Source organism: Terrapene carolina, unplaced genomic scaffold (assembly GCF_002925995.2).
Source record: "Terrapene carolina triunguis isolate 2854851 unplaced genomic scaffold, T_m_triunguis-2.0 Scaffold183, whole genome shotgun sequence".
Classification (NCBI taxonomy): Eukaryota; Metazoa; Chordata; order Testudines; family Emydidae; genus Terrapene; species Terrapene triunguis.
The window spans coordinates 1,414,722-1,431,026 of NW_020664534.1; the positions used below are offsets into that span (position 1 = coordinate 1,414,722).

Here is a 16,305-nt window from a genome sequence, read left to right on the forward strand (position 1 = left end):
TTGGATTTGGACTTAATATATTGTTTACCCTTTGGAAATTTAGGTTAGCCAGCATAATGAAAGGTATGATCACAACAAACAGTCTTTTCTAATTTTCCTTGGACTGAAATACATTTGGCTAGAGGAGAATTATTAACAGTACACAGAGAATACTAGATTAAATACTAGAATTAGCTTGGTGATAAACAAGAAAATGAAGATCACCTTTGCTCCAGTCTTTACTGGTAAAGTTTTGAAAATGCCAGTATTTATGTCTAAGACTGCTATAGTATGGCAAGCAACAGTTTTATTTAATTTGCAACGTGGTTGAGAAATAAACAAGTTTGTTCCACTTTGCTGTTTCTGAAACAGACTTCAATTTTTAGGAGACTGTTTGCTATAGGAATTTGGCCCAATTTTGGATTTCACTTCCAAAGTTTCAAAGTGACTATAGCTTACTATTCTACATATAGTAACTAAACATCACATACCACCCAGATGTAAAAGGCAGGATTTTCATATTATAGTTGATATTTAGAATCATAGAAATGCAGGACTGGAAGGGACCTCAAGAAGTCATCTAGTCCAGCCCATATTGAAGCAGGATTGCATATGCCTAGACCGTCCCTGACAGATGTTTGTCTATAACCTGTTCTTAAAACCCTCAAATGATGGGGATTCCACAACCTCCATGGCTTAAATATGCTTATAGTCGGAAAGTTTTGCCTAATAACTAAGCTAAGGGTTTGTCTACACTACGAGGGTAGTTCGATTTCACTTAAATCGAATATGTGAAATCGATATTACAAAGTCGAACGTGTGTGTCCACACTAAGGACAGTAATTCGACTGTGTGAGTCCACACTAACGGGGCAAGCGTCGACATTGGAAGCGGTGCACTGTGGGCAGCTATCCCACAGTTCCTGCAGTCCCCGCTGCCCATTGGAATTCTGGGTCGAGCCGCCAATGCCTTCTGGGTAAAAAAATGTGTCGAGGGTGCTTTTGGGTAACTGTCGTCATCCGTCCGTCACTACCGCCCTTCCTCCCTCCCTCCATCCTTGAAAGCGCCGGCGGGAAATCAGTTCGCGCACTTTTCTGATCTGTGACAGCGCGGACGCCACAGCACTGCGAGCATGGATCCCGCTGCGACCATCGCTGCAGTTGTGGCCGTTCTCAACGCCTCGCAGCTTATCATACACCTTTCCCTGAGGCAGATGCAGAGAAATCAGGAGAGGAGGCTACGACACTGCCGTGAGGGCCTGAAGTCGGAGAGTAGCACAGAGCTGTCAGAAACCACGAGACCCAGCGCCCAGGACATCACGGTGGCAATGGGTCATGTTGATGCTGTGGAACGGCGATTCTGAGACCGGGAAACAAGCACGGACTGGTGGGACCGCATAGTGCTGCAGGTCTGGGATGAATCCCAGTGGCTGCGAAACTTTCGCATGCGGAAGGTGACTTTCCTTGAACTTTGTGACTTGCTGTCCCCTGCTCTGAAGCGCAATGACACCCGGATGCGAGCAGCCCTGACTGTCCAGAAGCAAGTGGCCATAGCCCTCTGGAAGCTTGCAACGCCGGACAGCTACCGGTCAGTCGCGAACCACTTTGGTGTGGGCAAATCTACCGTGGGGGTTGTTGTGATGCAAGTAGCCAACACAATCGTTGAGCTACTGCTCTCAAAGGTAGTGACCCTGGGAAACGTGGAGGTCATCATAGATGGCTTCGCCGAGATGGGATTCCCAAACTGCGGTGGGGCTATAGATGGGACTCACATCCCTATCTTGGGACCGGACCACCAGGCCAGCCAGTATATCAACCGAAAGGGCTACTTTTCAATGATGCTGCAAGCACTGGTGGACCATAGGGGACGTTTTACCAACATCAACATCGGATGGCCGGGCAAGGTTCATGACGCTCGCGTCTTCAGGAACTCTGGTCTGTTTAGACGGCTGCAGGAAGGTATTTACTTTCCGGACCACAAAATAACTCTTGGGGATGTGGAGATGCCTACAGTGATCCTCGTGGACCCAGCCTACCCGCTAATGCCCTGGCTCATGAAGCCCTATACTGGCGCCCTGGACACAGAAAAAGAACTCTTCAACTACCGGCTGAGCAAGTGCAGAATGGTGGTGGAGTGTGCTTTTGGCCATCTCAAGGGGAGATGGAGAAGCTTACTGACTCGCTGTGATCTCAGCGAAACCAATATCCCCATTGTTATTGCAGCTTGCTGTGTGCTCCACAATCTCTGAGAGAGCAAGAGGGAGACCTTTATGGCGGGGTGGGAGGTTGAGGCAAATAGCCTGGCTTCTGATTACACCCAGCCAGACAGCCGGGCGATTAGAAGATCACAGCGGGACGCGCTGTGCATCCGGGAGGCTTTGAAAGCTAGGTTCCTCAGTGAGCAGGGTCACCTGTGACTATTAACTTTGTTTAAAGAGAAGCTGAACCTGCCCCCGTTTCTTTACCCAGTTTATGTTGAGTATCCTCTCCAGCTACATACCCCCTTCACCCCCTTCCCAAAAAATAAAATCTGTTCTGTTTTGTTGTTAATGAACACCGTTGTCTTTATTACTGTTTTCGCGGGAATGTTTTAAACCGGGGACGCAGACTGTGGCGGGGGGCGGGTTTAGTGTTCTGATGCAAATGATGCTTCTAAACTCCCGGAATGACAGGCTCTGCAGTGGTGGACTGGTTGTTTCAACGGAGCCTGCCAGCACTCCTGGGCGGGACTGCGTGTATGTGTCGGATATGTGACTTTCTGGCAGGGGGAGGAGGGTTACAGATCCCCTGCTGCGTGGCTCTGTGATCCAGGATAAGGACCGCTGCATAAGATCTGTAACTGCCCTCCCCCGCCACAAAGTCACAGAGCTACCCCCCCCCCCCACCCACAGAACATGAAAACCACCTCCCAGACTGAGCAGGGCAACTAGTGACTGCACTGTGTGTGTGTGTCCTGATGCTGGACCTGCCCCCGCCTCTGTACCCTGCTAAAGGTGACTGTCCTGTCCAATTACCAAGCCCCTTCCCCCCCTTCAGACAGACTCTCCTCCAAAAGAAAATCATGGAAACAGTAATTAACAGAAACGAATATTTTATTATGAACCACACATGAAACGAGGGGGGGTGAAACTTGGACGGGGGCTTGCGTGAGGTAGGTAGGAAAGGACTTTTCAAATTTTGGGAAATGAGAGCCCAACAGTGCTAGAGCAGTCTGCACTGGTTGACTGAAAGTTTTAACGGCCCTTGCCGCCCCTCCTTCTTTGGACTTTGGGTGAGGGGGGTGTGGGACTTGGTGGCGGGGGAGGGTGGTTAGAGATAGACCGCAGCGGGGCTCTGTCCTCCTGCCTCCGGTCTTGCAGAACATCAACAAGGCGCCGGAGCGTGTCCGTTTGCTCCCTCATTAGTCCAAGCAGCGTTTGAGTCGCCTGCTGGTCTTCCTGACGCCACCTCTCCTCCCGTTCCATGATTGCTCGGTGCATTTCGGACAAGTTCTCCCTCCACTGTGTCTGCTGGGCTGCCTGTGCTCGGGTGCAGGACATTAGTTCTGAGAACATGTCCTCACGCGTCTTCTTCTTCCTCCGCCTAATCTGCGCTAGCCTCTGGGAGTGTGATGCCAGGCTGGGTTGGGAGACAGTCGCAGATGTGTCTGTGGGAATGGGAAAAAGGGAGTGAATTCCTGAGACAGATAAATGAAGTTGTGAACAAAGAACATAGTCTTTCTCTGTGAACAAGACCATGCACTGCACCTCTTACATGCGCACTCAGGACAAGGTCGAATTTTCGGACCTCGCCTTCAGTGCCAGGGGTCTTGCAGTGGCGATCTGAGAAGCGGGGCAGGACACCTCAACTTGTGTAGCAGGCAAACATGGTAAGCCGTAGACTTATGGCTGCTTAAAATTTTAATAGTAGCACTGGCCTCCTTTCACACTGAAAGCAAAGCCAGTCTCTGCTGCCAGCAATCCGGCAAGCATGAACTCTGCCCCTGTCCCACCCCCTCGCGGCTCTCCCAGGGAAAGATCCCTGTATGCTGCCCCTCTCCCGCCTCCACCGCGTCCCTGTAAAGCAGTCCCAATACTAACATTCCCCTCCCTAATTCAAAGCAGGGCATCATGAGCGACATCACCCTGATGAGGATCTCGGACAGCGAGAAGGAACGCATGCTTAGGGAAAGCATGCAAAAACCAGGGCCGTATGCCGCCATGCTTTGCCGTGCAATGATCCCTGAGTATTTGATTGTCTCTTGGCAAGGAAACGTCTCGTACCATGGAGGACCCAATAAAATCGCTCTCCCCAGGAACCTGATGACAGGCTTGAACATTACCTGCAGGAGACCTATGTTGAGATCTCCCATGAGGATTTCGTCTCTATCCCCGGACATATAGACCGGATTTTGGTGTAGCTGCACTGGCAGGGACTAAAGAGTGGAGCGTCTTGGGCAGCAGAATCATGAAAAACCGGACATTGTTAGATTTTTTTTAAATAGTTGGGACTAAAAATTTTAAGGCAAAGAAATCATGAAAAACCCATTGTTAATATTTTAAATATTCCAGTTCTGTTAAAAATAAAAGTTTAGATGTTTAAATCACTTACTGCTTGATCCTTCCCCTGATTCTGTGTCCGGGGTAACGGATGGGGACGGTTGGTAGGGGATCTCGGTAAGGGTGATGAAGAGCTCTTGGCTGTCGGGGAAATCAGCGGTGCAAGCGCTGTCGACTGCCTCGTCCTCCTCATCTCCTTCCTCATCTTCCCCGTCCGCTAACATGTCCGACGAGGAACCGGCCGCGGACAATATCCCATCCTCAGAGTCCACGGTCACGGGTGGGGTAGTGGTGGCGGCCGCACCTAGGATGGAATGCAGTGCCTGGTAGAAATGGGATGTGTGGGGCTGGGATCCGGAGCGTCCGTTTGCCTCTTTGGTTTTTTGGTAGCCTTGTCTCAGCTCCTTGATTTTCACGCGGCACTGCGTTGCATCCCGGCTGTATCCTCTCTCTGCCATGGCTTTAGAGATCTTCTCGTAGATCTTTGCATTCCTTCTTTTGGAGCGCAGCTCTGAAAGCACGGACTCATCGCCCCACACAGCGATGAGATCCAAGACTTCCCGATCAGTCCATGCTGGGGCCCTCTTTCTAGTCTGCGATTGCACGGCCATCTCTGCTGGAGAGCTCTGCATCGTTGCCACTGCTGCTGAGCTCGCCACGATGTCCAAACAGGAAATGAGATTCAAACTGCCCAGACAGGAAAGGGAATTCAAATTTTCCCGGGGCTTTTCCTGTGTGGCTGGTCAGAGCATCCGAGCTCTGACCGCTGTCCAGAGCGTCAACAGAGTGGTGCACTGTGGGATAGCTCCCGGAGCTATTAGCGTCGATTTCCATCCACACCTAGTCTAATTCGATATGGCCATTTCGAATTTAGCGCTACTCCTCTCGTTGGGGAGGAGTACCGAAGTCGAATTTAAGAGAGCTCTATGTCGAACTAAATAGCTTCGTGGTGTGGACGGGTGCAGGGTTAATTCGATGTAACGGCGCCAAATTCGACATAAAAGCCTAGTGTAGACCAGGCCTTAGTCTCCCTTAATGTAAATTAAGCCCATTATTACTTCTAGTTTCAGTGGACATGATGAGGACTTCTCTTTCCTATTAGCCTTCTCTTCTCTATATTAAACATGCTGAATTCTTTCAACCTTTTCTCATAGTTCATGGTTTCTAAACCCGTTATTCTTGATCACTTCTGGATTGTCTCCAATAATACAATAGCAAATTTCATGTGTTGCCTTCAATGAAAGTTGGGGGTCTCAGCAATTTATATGCCTTTACACCACAATAGTCTCCATCACTCACTGGAACAAGTTTTCTCCATGATCCAAAAAAGATCCGAAGTCTACCATCAGCATATTACACAGTGTTAATCTAGAACTGAAAGAGTACTGAACACATTTGATATGCTGCATTCAATTATTAATGTTCTTTTTAAAAATATCAAATTGATTTAGACTTAGCTGTTTGTTTTGTAATAGGATGCTGCAAATCAAAAATATGTTCCAACTTTGACAAGCTTTTCATGCCTAGAGAGTGAAGAATGTGTGTATTAAAAAACTCAATATAAAATAGAAATTAAAGCAAGAAAATGCTTATGGTTAATAGCTTGCTGGTGAATGTTTGACAAAGATCAAGCTAAAAGGGGGCAAGTATACCAAGGTATAAAAAAATGGAAAAGGATTTTCAGAACTGTCTTATACTTCAGACTCCCTTCTACCCGAGAAAAAAGTGTCTTCACAAAAAATGTCACTATGGCTAGGTCATTGGTGAGCTGAGCTCGCTGCCTATTATGTTTACCAATATTCTCTCTCAGTTGCCTGGAATTCCCTGTTGGTCTGTCTGTTCTCTCATCTTATAACTTTGATCATAAGCTTTTAGATGCAGGGACCATCTTTTTGTTCTTTTTGTACAGTGCTTAGAATAATGGTCTCCTAGGTGCTACACTATTACTGAAATATCCTCAAAGTACCTAATGTACCTTTGGGCATTATGTTAATTAACAACTCAGCTATATCAAGTTAAAAAAAAAAAAAAGACACATACTTTGCTGCTAAGTGTACCAAAGTAAATATTGGTTACAATAAAAGTTATCAAGTGCAGTGAAGGATCCAGCAACAGGAGTAATCTGGTAGACTAAAACTGTCATTTAAAATAAGAGTCCTTCTAACTTATATTTTCAAAAACAAGAACACAAAAAATGCAAACTGGCTTCTGTCAATTACTTCCAGCAAGATGCTACAGGGTTTATGCTGGGTAACAAAACTGTACAGAACTTTGGCTAAGTGCTCCTGTCTATCATCATATTAATAAATGTTAAGATTTTACTAGGAAACTCTTCAACCACATGCAATTTCCTTCCTGGGCAACTTCCTCTGCTTCCTGCTCCGGAAGAAGTCTCTTCACCATATGCATTGTTGCTATATATGCAATCTCTTCCTGAATCATCTTTCAAGGGGGATGAATTAGCAATTACAACCAGTTAGAAACAGAAAACCACAGAAATAAAGACAGCTCAAACACTAAACCTCAATTTTCTTTAGAGAACTTATTATGGAACACTGTCTTTCTTCCACATTATTGGCCAAATTCTATACCATGGAAAGGTGGAGCAACTCAGTTCTCTTCTAGGAAGAGGTATTAAGTTTTTAGGGTTATGAGTAACGCTTATGTCATACCGTCTCACCCTCAGCTTCCACGACTTTTGCAACATCCAAAGCAGTCTTGCAGGTTCTTTAATCCTGCATTTTTTAATTAATTATATTTCTAGCCCGTATGATTGCAAAGATATTTCCTACGTGAACCAGGCATTAACCAATGCAGCGCTGTTTTCCTAAGACTGACCAGATCAAACCTGTTCCAGGAACACTTTACAACTCCAGGAGGCAGATCTATCAAAGTATCTGTCCTGACAGACTCAAATTTTACATTTAAATTAAATCACTCAGGTAATGAGATCTTCATAGCTTTATGTTTGTAGTCACTACTCCGGGGACAATTAGCATCTTGCTAGCACTCCCAACCTTTGACTGCTTCTCCTACCCCATCCGTAAACTGCATCATGAATTTCACATATGTTAAGAACATAAGAATGGCCACATTGGGTCAGACCAATGGTCCATCTAGCCCGGTATTGTATCTTTCAACAGAAGCTTCAGAGGGAATGAACAGGGCAATTATCAAGTGATCCATCCCCTGTTGTTCAGTTCCAGCTTCTGGCAGTCAGAGGTTTTGGAACACCCACAGCATGAGGTTGCACCCTGACCATCTTGGCTAATAGCCATTGGTGGACCTATTCTCCATAAGAAAGGCCATACTGGGTCAGACCAAAGGTCCATCTAACCCAGTATCCTGTCTTCCAACCGTGGCCAATGCCCCAGAGGGAATGAACAGAACAGGTAATCATCAAGTGATCCATCCCGTCGCCCATTCCCAGCTTCCGGCAAACAGAGGCTAGGGACACCATCCCTGCCCAACCTGGCTAATAGCCATTGATGGACCTATCCTCCAGGAACTTATCTAGTTATTTTATTAACCCTATTATAATCATGGTCTTCTCAACATCCTCTGGCAAAGAGTTCCACAGGTTGACTGTGCGTTGTGTGAAAAAAAATATTTCCTTTTGTTTTAAACCTACTGCTTATTAATTTCATTTGGTGAGCCCTAGTTCTTATGTTATGAGAAGGAGTAAATAACACTTCCTTATTTACTTTCTCCACACCAGTCATGATTTATCCAATTCTTTTTTGAACCCACTTATACTTTTGCCTTCAAAACATCCCCTGGCAATGAGTTGCACAGGTTGACAGTGTGCTGTGTATAGAAATACTTCCTTATGTTTGTTTTAAATCAGCTGCCTATAAATTTCACTGGGTTACCCCGGTACTTGTGTTATGTGAAAGAGTGAATACGTAAGTGTTATAATACCCCTTCTCCAAACCATCCATGATTACTATATTGCCCTTTAGTCGTCTCTTTTCTAAACTGAATAGTCCCAGTCTGCCATTTTGTCACTTAGTCTTGTGAGAACCCTTTGTAACTTCACAATCTGCTTTGGCCTGAACTATTTCGCGGAATTTTGTATCTGCAAGCTTTGCCACCTCAATGTTTACCCCTTTTTTCAGATCATTTATGAACACGTTGAACAGAACTAGCCCCAGTACAGAGCCTTGGGGAACATGGCTATTTACCTCTCTCCATTGACATTTATTCCTACTCTTTGTGTCCTATCTTTTAACGAGTTATTGACGCAGAAGAGGACCTTCCCTATTCTCATGACTGCTTAATGGGCTTAAAAGCCTTTGGTGTAGGATCTTGTCAAAAACTTTCTGAAAGTCCAAGTGCACTGTATCCACTGGATCACCGATGTCCACATACTTGTCAAATTCTAATAGATTAGTGAGTTATGATTTCCCTTTACTAAAGCCATGCTGAGTCTTCCCCAGCATATCATGTTCAGCTATGTATCTGATCATTCTTTTCTTCCAACCAATTTGCCTGGTACTGAAGTTGCCTGTAACTGCCAAGATCACCTCTGGAGCGCCTTTTTTTTTTTTTTTTTTTTTAAATCATACTTACTTTAGCTATCCTCCAGCCATCTGGTACAGGATGATTAAAGTGACAGGTTACATACCACAGTTAGTACTTCTGCAATTTCATATTTGAGGACCTTCAGAACTCTCATGGGGAATATCATTTGATCCTGGTGACTTAGCACTGTTTAATTTATCAATTTGTTCCAAAACCACCTCTATTCACACCTCAATCTGGGACAGTTTCTCAGATTTGCAACCTAAAAAAGAATGGCTCACGTGTGAAATCTCCTTCACAACCTCTGCAGTGAAGACCAGTGCAAAGAATTCAGTTAGCTTCTTCACAACAGCCTTGTCTTCCTGGGATGCTCCTTTAACACCTCAATCACACAGCGACCCACTGATTGTGTGGCAGACTTTGTGCTTCTGTTGTACTTCAAAAAATTTTGCTGTTAGTTTTTGAGTCTTTGACTAGCAGTTCTTCACGTTCTTTTTTGGCCTACCTCATTATATTTTTACATTTGACTTGCTGGAGTTTTATTCTGCTTTCTATTTTCTTCAGTGGGATCTGACTTCCAATTTTTAAAGGATGCCTTTTTATCTCTAACCACATCTTGTACTCTTAAGCCATGGTGGCCTTTTTGGTCCCTTTTTTTAAAATTTAGGGTAGACATTTATATAGAGATGATATATACACATGAAGATTAAATCCTGTACATCACTTGAAAATGGAATTGTACACTTTCAAAGAGGATATTAGCATTAGGTTTCTAGCGCTAGTAATTCTAAACTCTTCCAGAAATTAAAATGGCTTGGGCGGGAAGGACACAAGGCAGAAGAAAAGAAGTTATGCAATTTTAAAGTCAATATTTCCCCATCTGCAGACAAAATTAATATTTTATTTCCTTAGCAAATCTGAGAATCCAGACAGGTAGGATGTCTCAATGGTTAGGGTGCTTGCCTGGGACTTGGGGAACCCAAATTCAATTTTCTGCTCTACTGCAGACTTCTTCAGTGACTTTCCTAACGTTACATAGTCCCTCTGCCTCAGTTCCTTGTGTATGTGTATAAAATACATATTTCCAAAGGGTACCTATATCACCATAGTATCTGGGCACCAAAATAACCTTAGGGTACATCCAGACTACCCGCCGGATCAGCGGGTAGTGATCGATCTATCTGGGATCGATATATTGCGTCTCGTCTAGACCTGATATATCAATCCCCGAACGCGCTCCCGTCGACTCTGGAACTCCACCAGGGCGAGCGGCGGTAGCGGAGTCGACGGGGGAGCCGCGGCCATCGATCCTGCACCGTGAGGATGGGAGGTAAGTCGAAATAAGATACGTTGACTTCAGCTACGCTATTCCCGTAGCTGAAGTTGCGTATCTTACATCGGCCCCCCCACCCCCCTCCCAGTGTAGAAATAATGAAGTTCTAAAGAGGGGTGGCAGAATCTCAACCGAGTGCATATGCCTTATAATACAGCATTGTTATAATATTAAATTTGGAAATACAGTACAATTTTTTTTACACCTTAAGATGTAGTAAGTTCAGGGTCTAGCTCAAAATCAAGACAAGTCTTAGACCAAGTTTCAATGAGATCCTCAAAAGAAGCTTAATTTGAAGAAAATTGGTTCAGTTCACAGAATAGCTTGCTCCTCATGGTCACATCTGGCAATTGGAAAAAAAAATGTCTACTGGAGACTAGATGTAGCAAAACTAAAGGGGGTTCAGATGCACAATAAAAATGACTATAGACATGGAAAAACTTCCATATGGAGATCCTGAGAAGATTGAGACAACAGTTCAGTTGAGAAGAGAAATGAGGCAACAGATGTATGTAAAATAGTAAAAAAGTGAACTTCAGACGGAGAACGTTGAAAACTAATCTCCAGACATTCTGGAATTAGTAAGATCATTTTTAATTTCTCACACTTCACCTTAAGATGGTTGTGGGCTGGAGGAAGCTGGTAAGTTAAGGTATAGTAAGACCCATCTATTTGTCAGCTTCATTCTATACGGAAAGATGACCACAATCAGACTAGTCCTAGGCTCATCACGAAAATGCACCCTCCTCCATTTATGAATTGGGTGAACACACTGACAGATTCCTCTGAAAATGATGCTGATTGGAGCTCTGTAAGAGCTTTTTCCTTTATTATTCCTCTGGTCTAGGGCACTGCAGGAGTGATCTGGTAGAAAACCTATGACTGTCACAGGATTGATTGAACAGAAAGAAAACCAGTGCTAATTCAACAGATCTTAGTCTCTCTTGGAATTTATGTATATTCCTGTGGGACCTCAGACTTCACAGTCTGGTCCTAGACTAAGACCTTGAGCTATCAAAGGAAGTATGAAGGACCCCAGAGCCCTAGTGTTCCTGGATGAAGGCTGGGGTCTTGGTTTCTCAACCACATCAAAGAGGCTGGCTAAATCAAATAAGGTTTCAAGAAATGAATTGACATCAGAGCTGCCCTTAGTGAGAGAACATCTGGCTGAATCCTAAAATGAGCAATCAGAAAGGAAAATGGCATAGCTCAATAGAAACTGTGTGTTGTAGCTATAGCCCCTACTAGCATGTTTGGGGCAGTCTCTCTAACTGGAGCACTTCTGTGTCTGCTTAATGATCTAGTCTTTGGAATATATAGCCATGCTCAGCAGCGGATGAAGAACAAACTGAGGATCTCTGTAAAACTAGATCTTGACTCAGAAAACTACATCCAATAAGCTCAAAAGGCTTTTTGCAGTACTGCTGCAAAGTGAATAAGGGACTACAGACACATGGAGAAGAGCAGGAAGCCCTCTTTGTTCTTAGTACTGGACTACACTTCAACTGCTGAAAGCACTAAACAACCAAAGGAACATCCAGCTTCCATTAAAAACCCTTTTGTAGGAGGACTTTATCAAAAAGGTCAAATATCAAATGCCTGTCTTTAAGCCACAATCTTGATAGCTCCATAAAGACTAATTTAGAATGGAAACTGAAAAGGAAAAAATGTATAACCTCACGCATGCTACATTTGAAGGTCAGAAAAATCATATTTTGACGATTTTGTCATGAGCCATTTGGCATTACAGAAAAAGGTCAGCTTTAAATTACTGCTCATACTATACTATTTCATTTCCGCTCCTATTTGTTCCTTTGGTAAATGTATCACAGCAAGTTAAAAGTTACATTCCAGCGTCTCACACCTATATAATTGAGTACAAAAATAATAAGTCATCTTCCCTCCATATCACAACCATGCTGTCCTTTTTAATTGGGGACCAACTTCATCTTGGACTACATTAGTAATCTTCAACATACAAGTTTATTTAATTTACAAAGGATTACAATGCTGTTAATGAGCTTAAACAGCTATATGCTGTATTTAAGCAGATACAATGCTGATCTGAAGCCAAAATTTCTTTGAGTTCTAACTGAAAACATGTTGTGAACTAGCATTAAAGAAAATGGTTTAAAGCAACGCTGTCATCTTAGAATGTGTGATCTGGTTTAGGTTTGTCATTATAGAAACCACGTACTCCTTAAGAAACATACTAGACCAGGGGTGTACAAACTACGGCCCACGGGCCGCTTCCAGCCCCGATTCACAATTCCCTTGATGAGCACAGTCTTCCGGCATGCAGAGCCACACTGCACAGGTGCGACTTCACCACACTGTTTCTGGGATTGGAACCCCGCCCCATGTGGCAATCCCCCCGCCCCCCTATGCAGCAGCGCACCCAATTCCCTCCCGGCAGCACAGAATTCACCCAGGAGTAAATTACGAAGTGAGATTCTCTGGCCTGTATTATGCAGGAGGTCAGACTAGATTAACAGTTATTCCTTCTGGCCTTAAACAGCTATGAATCAAATCCAAATCATATCAGGAATGCCTAATTTAATGCCATCTGATGGTTGCTTCTTGGCCTCTATGATTTGGAGTTTTTGGTTTCTCAGTCCAATTAGTAGTGAGGTAGTGTCCACTAGAGATGTGTAAATCTTTATTAGACTAATGTACAAATACCATCAGTTTGTTTTGATCACATATAAAAACAAAACAAACACGAAGAGTTAATATGGCCGCATTTCTTGGAGATAAGCCATTTTAACTCAGCTGCTGCCCCAAAACTCCATTCTTGAGCCTATCTAGACCAGCAAATAGATCTGCTGCTGCTAATTGGGCATGGGAGAATTCATTTTTTAAAAATAATTTCAATAGATAATATCAATGTTTATTTCTATGCATTTTTAAGGTTCTCAATTTAAATTTTCACAGTTGTAGGAAATTTTTTAATGTCATTAGAGACTGATCCAAAAAGTTAGAGCTTTATAACGGTTAGAACACAAATTGTCATCACATGTCAAAATATACAAAGTAAATATCACTAAATCAAATGCTATTGAAGTTCTCCAGCCTTTTTCTTACTAGGCCTATCTGTAAATTATGACTGCCGACAACATTTTTTTTTTTTTTTTTATTTCTGCGTATTTGGTGAAATCGACATTACTGATAAAAATCTAATCCTTCCAAGCCTACTCATAAATGTTGGTAACTTGAGGATAAAATTTGCTTCCTGCAGCTCTGCTGAAATAGTTTTGCCAGGTCCAGACTATCAGTTAAATTATTTTTAGCACTAGGAACCCATCGCGGATAAGTTGATAGTAATAGATCTGTTTGATAGCACACACTGGACTTCATGTATTTAAAAAAGGAATTATCAGTTTCAATGGTGCCAAGATGGCAAATTTAAGACCCCAACCCTTGTCCTTGGGAAATGTCATGAAAGGAGGGTTTACTATTAAAGCCCCAATCTCTCTGACTCTGCAGGCTGAGGTAATCACCACTAGGAAGGTTGTTTTCCTTGATAAATTAAATAAGGAGCAGGTGGCCACTAGTTCAAATGTGGGCTTTGTGAGGCTTTTGAGAATCAAATTCAGGTCTCAAGCAGGAGTACTTCCTGCCTAATCAGGGGCATGTGAAAAGGGTCCCTGAAGGAGGACCGTGAAGGGAAATGAGGAGAGAGGGAAGTAAAGTGGATGGTATAGCCCAATTGCGTTACTTCCAGCACCACTTCTCTGAGATGAGGTGCTCCCATTCACGTTGAAAGTGGGAGAGTGTTTCCAAATGGGGGAATGAGGGCAAAACACTGAAGCTAGCAGGCTAATGAGGGGTGGTAATATGAACCCTGGACTGTCATGTCAAAACTGGCACTTCGATGATGACTGTTGAGGAGCCACATCAGATAGGTTAGAGCAGGGGCTCTCCACCTTTCCAAACTACAGTACACCTTTCAGAGTCTGATGTGTCTTGCGTACCCCCAAGTTTCACCTCACTTAAAAACTACTTGCTTACAAAATCAGACAAAAATACAAAAAAGTGTCACAGCACACTATTACTGAAAAATTGCGCATCTTCTCATTTTTACCATATAATTATAAGATAAATCAATTGGAATACAAACAGTGTACTTACATTTCAGTGTATAGTATATAGAGCAGTATAAACAAGTCAGTGTGTGTATGAAATTTTAGTTTGTACTGACTTTGCTAGTGCTTTAGATATTTGCCTAGTTTTACAACCGGCTACATAAAGATGAGTTGATGTACCCCCTGGAAGACATCCGAGCTCTCTGAGGCGTACACATACTCCTAGTTGAGAACCACTGGGTTAGTGGATCTCTTTCTCTAGAACCTGTACATCTTCCTGGGGGGTTCCATGGGTCTCTGGAATTCAGATAATGGTATAGGACAGTATCTCTGAGCCATTTGCAATCTGCTGAACTTCCGTTTATTTGCAGAAGCATAGATCCCTAATGAGCATAATGTGTCCCTGAAATCTTTAAGGATATGCAAGAACTCATCAGTGTTCTCTGCAAATAGCTTCCATCCATCAAATGGGAGATCCTCAACTGCATTTTGAACTTCCCTGAGGAAGCCAGACAATTGCATCCAGGAATCGCTATGCATCACCACTGGCGTAGAGAGATGGAACGGGCCATGGAGTCTGCAACATCAAGCATTGCCTGCAAAGATATTCTTGTCAGCAACTGTCTTTCAGCAACAGTGGCCTGGAATTGTTCTCTTTGATCCTGGGGAAGGTGCTCAATAAACTACAAAAATTTCTTGTAGTTGGCAAAGTTGTACTTGGCCATCAATGCTTGGTAATTTGCAAAACAAAAACTACAGTAGGCCTTCTTTCCCAGGAGATCCAGAAGCTTTTCATCTGCCATATAGGGTGGTTTTATAGCAGTGTTTGTCCTATGTGCATCAACAACCAGAGAATTGGGAGACTGGTGAGAAAAGGAATTCAGAGTCCTTGAAGGGGACATAACAAGAAGGTGTCACTGTAGTTGGGGTTTGCCAGGTTGTTCTAGTGCAGGGGCTCTCAAATTTCATTGCACTGCAACCCTCTTCTGACAAGGAAAATTACTACATGACCCCAGGACGGGGGACTGAAGTCCAGCATGGGGGGGCCAAAGCCAAAGCCTGAGCCCCACCACCCAGGGCTGAAGCCCTCGGGCTTCTCCTTCGGCCCCAGGTGGCGGGGCTTGGGCTTGGGCTTCAGCTCCAGCAAGTCTAATGCCAGCCCTGGCGAACCCATTAAAATGGGGTCACGACCCAGTTTGAGAACCACTGATTTAGTTCAACACTTCCTAATTTTTAAAATCAGTGCCTGCAGCTTTTTTGTATATTAAACCAAACTGCCAATGGATACAATGTTAATTGCCTAAATTTAAACGGATTTTTATAAAGCTCAATGTTTTGATTGATCCTTTCCAGAAAAAACCCTCAAAACAGATCAGCCAGAGTACACGTTGCAGCCTCTCTGACATTACAGCATTGCTGCAAAGAAGAGGCTATCATTTTTTATAAAAATCGAGATGTGGATTCGAACAAGGTATGAAACAGTGAAATTTCACTGTAGTTCACTTATACATTTTTAAAATGTGAAACAGGTTAATTAGGACCTAACTGTAATCACCTGACCTAATCACTAATAAAATACAGCCCCAGAAGTGTTCCTCTATTAAAATCATACTTATGAAGCTACTTTTTAATAATGACCAGATAACAGCAGTCCCTCCCTCTGATAAAATTTCACTGTAACCAATTTTTAAATGGAACCAAGCAATGTTACTATACAAATGTTTTTAAACCTACAAGTATCACACTCTTCATATCAAGACTAATAATACATCATACGCCAATCTCTTCCTTTGCTAAATCCTGAATCACAATACCAGATACCCAAATACTTAGCTTACAAACAATCA

At 43.4% G+C, this 16,305-nt stretch overlaps 1 protein-coding gene across 3 annotated transcripts in view; it reads right to left on the minus strand.

Annotated features, from left to right (window-relative positions):
* GALNT1 (polypeptide N-acetylgalactosaminyltransferase 1) overlaps nt 1–16,305 on the minus strand; it is a 211,144-nt gene that overhangs the window by 128,598 nt on the left and 66,241 nt on the right. The window lies entirely within an intron of this gene.